Raw genomic sequence first — 4,984 nt, 5'->3', positions numbered from 1 at the left:
TAAAAGATGGAAGGCCTGAAATGTAAGGGAAGTTTGCTTTTATTTGCACTCCCGTTTGGGAGATTGGGCTGGAAGTAGGGGGTTACTTTGTACTGGTACAGATGGAAATGATTACTTTGGGGTACGTGGAAGACTTCCTGGCCCCTTGCAGCATTCCCACAAGGGACATGCTGCACTCAGCAAACTGTTTTGAGGTTCTTTTCACCTGAAGAGGCTGGTGATGAGGCAGCAACAGGAAGTGGTAGATTCATTGTGTTGGGGAAAGCATGAGAAATAAAATATTCTCCATTGATGTCAAGGAAATAGCTTGTAAAAGGGGCATATCTAGGCACCAAAACCTCATCTAGGTTATAGCATCTCCTTGTTGCTATTATGTTGTCCAGAAGTACCCAGACCACATGGTCTTTCAAAGAAAAGGGAGAAAGGAGTGAAAATAATGTAAAAATCACTATTTTAAATCTGAATATGTGTTTTTTGGACAATTTCTCTGCAGGGAATTTGATACAACCACTATAAAGTGACAGTGACTATTCCCTCACTTATATCAGCCAAATGAAGTCTCATTTGCTAAGTCTTGCAAGGTAAGATGAATAGCAAGTACTCTCTGCAGTTTAAACTAGCAATTAGAACCAATTAATCCCTCACCCCCAGCTTCAAAGTTTCACATGTAATTAGGTAAGTAGAAATTGATTATTACTTTAGAAAGCTTTTTTTTCTAAAATTTCAGTTTTACTAATACAAAATCACCCGTAACTGGGACTGTAATGTCACATGATCATTTTTCTTATGTACTTTATAAATGAACTGTGAGAGTTATTCCCGAAGAAATAGTCCACAACTGTTTGAAACAGTGTTGAAAGAGCTGAACTTTGAGTCACAGACCATGAGGTCACATCTCAGCTGTAACATTCACTGACTGTGGGACTGCAGTCAACCTCTCTGTGCCAGTGTTTCCTCATCTGTAAAATGACAGACTGCATCACATGACCTTAAAGGTCCCTTCTCACTCTAAATATATGTCTGTGATTATTGGAATAACTGTAACTACCTGTGACTTGAAGATCAACAATTATTTAGATGTGTAAATTTGAAGAGAGGTAGAGTTGTATAATGAATAAAGACCCCATCTTGTTTTAGGTGAACCTGGATTGAAGCCTTGCTTCTAACTCACACTAGCTGTAAGCTATCACTTCCCCTAGTAACTCTGTTCACACTGTAAAATACAGAAAAATTTAAAAAAATACAGAAGAGGCGCCAAATGGCATCAATTTTGAAAATATACCTATTTAAAATTTACTACAACAAAATGGTATACCATAACATTCTTATACCTTAATATGTTCTTCTATTCCCCAACTAAAGGATAGTCCTTTAGTTTCCAGTTTTGTGCCACCACAAAAAGAACTGCTATAATTATGCTTGCATGCATGGTATTTTTCTTCTTTCTGTGATTTCTAGAGTTTGTAGCGGTATTGCTGGGTCAAAGGGTAACAGTTTAATAACTTTTTGTGTATACTTCCAAACTGATTTCCAGAATGACTGTACCCAATCACATCAACAGCAATTTATTAATGTACCTCTTAACTGATAGCCTTTTCAACATACATCATTTTCCTTTTCTTAAAAAACCAAATTTGTCAAATTAATGGATTAGGTAGAAACTCAGAGCTACTTTAATTCTTATTTTTTTGATTTTTAATGATATGGAACATTTTTCTCTGGGTACTGATAGTTGGATTGCTTCTTCTAAAAGTTATTAATATATTTGACCAATACAGTTTGTTTTTGACCCCAAAAATGGAAATATTCATCCTGATCATCCCCCTTTTTTTTCATTGCCTCCAAAAATGAATTCTTTCCTCAAAAAGATGATAATCAGAATATGGATTAAGTATATATTTTTCAAAGTACCACAAACATTAAAGATAATGATTACAGCCTGAATGAGGGATAGTCCTGAAAGTGTTTTGAGTAGCATCATTCAATGAAAATAAAACTTCCTAAGGTGATCACTCAAACAAGGAAAATTTTCATTTGGATATAGAAGTTCTGGTACATTTGTTTGTTGATAAACCAAACATATTACGTTATAGTCACAGCTTGAATTACCTTTACTTATGTGAATGACAATTAAAAAACAAAATATACATTAATATTCATTAAGCAGTTCTCTGTTAATATTTCCTTGATGTGTAAAGGTGATCTTCAGTTATTGAATGCTATGTCAACAGAACAAAAGCTGTGGCTAGGAAGGCCATGAGGGTTTTTCTGGTTGACACCTACACAGTGTATCAAAGGGTCACCCTAGGAGCAATGGGAACCATTTAGTAAACTATTTCAAACAGATCAATCTCTCTGTAATGGAAAGAGTTCAGGAAACTGTGATTTCCTTCTGTTTCCACAGTGATTTTTGTAGATTCATGGAAAAGGCTCCCCAAAAAAAAGATGAGCAAAAAAATAACAAAAATATAATCTGACCATAGAAAATTATTATGGTATCAGGGAAGGAAGAAAAAAAAGAAACCTGAGACTCATATAAGCTTAAGGCCCTCTTCAAAAGTTATTTTAGAATGGTACAAATTAAGCAAAATAATTACATTAATTGACATGCAAAGAAAAATAACTTTTTGTTGTTGTTCAGTCAGATCTAGTCACATCAGATTCTTTATGGCCCCATTTGGGGTTTTCTAGACAAAGATATTGGAGTGGTTCGCCATTTCCTTCTCCAGCTCATTTTACAGATGAAAAACTGAGGCAAATAGGATTAAGTGACTTGCCCCAGAACTAGGAAGTATCTGAGGCCAGATTTGAATTCATGAAGAAGAGGCTTCTTGACTCCAGGCCCAGAACTACATCTATTGTACCACATAGCTGCTTATGACTTTTTACATATTTATAAAAAGTATTTAACACATGATATATATTCCTTTATCTTCTACCAATTGATTTATTCAATTAAGTATTAAGTTCACAAGATGTTGACAAATATTAATTTTTCATCAGGAATCCATATTTATATCACATTTGAGATTAAACATACTTCTGGTTCATAAGATTTTATTTTTCTAAATTAAAACCTTAATTATACCCCATAGTTTTTCTTTTTTAAAAATTTTTTATTAATTTATTTTGATTTATCAACAATCACTTCCATAAGCTTTTGAGTTTTAAATTTTTCTCCCACTGCCTCCCCTCCTCCCTTCCCAAGATAGCATGCAATCTAAAATAGGCTATACATATATATTCCTATTAAACATATTTTCACATTGGTGATGTTGTAAGGAAGGATTAGAACCAATAGAAGGAACCACCAGAAAGAGAAAACAAAACAAAACAGAAAAAAAAAGATAGCAAATAGTTTGCTTTGATCTGCATTCAAACTCCATAGTTCTTTCTTTGAACGTAGATAGCATTTTCCATCATGAGACCTTTGGAGATGTCTTAGGTCCTTGCATTGCTGAGAAGGGCTAAGTCTATCAATATAAGTCCTCACACAACATGGCTGTTGCTCTGTACAACATTCTCCTGGTTCTGCTCACTTAACACAGCATCAGTTCATACAAGCCTTTCCAGGTTTTTCTGAAATCTGCTTGTTCATCATTTCTTATAGCACGTTAGTATTCTATTACATTCATATACCACAACTTCTTCAGCCATTCCCCAAGTGATGGGCATCCCCTCAATTTACAATTCTTTGCCACCACAAAAGAGCTGCTATGAATATTGTTGTACATGTGAGTCCTTTTTCCCATTTGTATGACCTCTTTGGGTTACAACCCTAGAAGTGGCATTGCTGGATCAAAGGATATGCATATTTTTATAACCCTCTGGGCATAGTTCCAAATTGCTCTCCAAAATGGTTGGATCATTTCACAACTCCACCAACAATGCATTAGTGTTCCAATTTTCCCACATCTTCTCCAACATTTATCATTTTCCTGTTTTGTCATGTTGGCCATTCTGATAGGTGTGATGTGGTACCTCAGAGTTGTTTTGATTTGCATTTCTCTAATCAATAGTGATTTAGAGCATTTTTTCATATGACTATATGGCTTTAATTTCTTCACTTGAGAACTGCCTGTTCCTATCCTTTGACCATTTATCAGTTGGTGAATGAGCTGTATTCTTATGAATTTGATTTAATTCTCTATGTATTTTAGAAATCAGTCCCTTAGCAGAGACACTAGTTGTAAAAATTCTTTCCCAGGGAGTCCAAGCAGAGACCCCAGCTTCTGGAAGGATGGAGCTGTAGGTCATGAGCAGACGCACGAGCCCGGTAAACCCGGCCGTGTTCCCGCATCTCACTGTGGTGCTGTTGGCCATCGGCATGTTCTTCACTGCCTGGTTCTTCGTCTACAAGGTCACTTCCACCAAGTACACCCGCAACATCTACAAGAGGCTGCTCATCTCCCTGGTGGCCTTGCTCTTCATGGGCTTCGGGGTCCTCTTCCTGCTGTTCTGGGTTGGCATATACGTGTGAGGGGCTTACAGTTCTGTCTGTATGAAATCACTGATGTCCTGCCTTTTGTTTCTCTGACAATTTTTGTACTGTTGCTAAACACAAATTTCCATTGACTTCTAATAAATGGAGGTGTGTTTGCCTTTGTAAATTAAAAAAAAAAAACAAAAACAAAACAAAACAAAAATTCTTTCCCAGTTTTCTGCTGCCCTCCTAATCTTGGTTGCATTGGCTTTGTTTGTGCAAAAACTTTTCAATTTAAAGTAATCAAAATTATCCAATTTGCATTTCATAATGTTCTCTATCTCCTGTTTGATACTGAATTCTTCTGTTGTCCATAAATCTGACAGGTAAACTATTCCTTGCTCTCCCAGTTTTTTTATAGTATCAGCCTTTATATCTAAATCATGAACTCATTTTGACTTTTTTTTGGTATATACTGTGAAATTTTGATCTATGCCTAGTTTCTGCCATACTCTTTCCCATTTTCCCAGCAGTTTTTTTTGTCAAGTAGTGAGTTCTTAT

General features: G+C 35.7%; 1 pseudogene; it reads left to right on the top strand.

Annotated features, from left to right (window-relative positions):
* Positions 1-4,240: 4,240 nt before the first annotated feature.
* On the top strand, positions 4,241-4,480 carry LOC114047852 (annotated as a pseudogene).
* The last annotated feature ends 504 nt before the right edge of the window (positions 4,481-4,984 follow it).

Source organism: Vombatus ursinus, unplaced genomic scaffold (assembly GCF_900497805.2).
Source record: "Vombatus ursinus unplaced genomic scaffold, bare-nosed wombat genome assembly UNPS02014791.1, whole genome shotgun sequence".
Classification (NCBI taxonomy): Eukaryota; Metazoa; Chordata; class Mammalia; order Diprotodontia; family Vombatidae; genus Vombatus; species Vombatus ursinus.
Note: the sequence above shows the minus strand (reverse complement) of the source record. Positions and strands in the feature narration are given on the sequence as shown.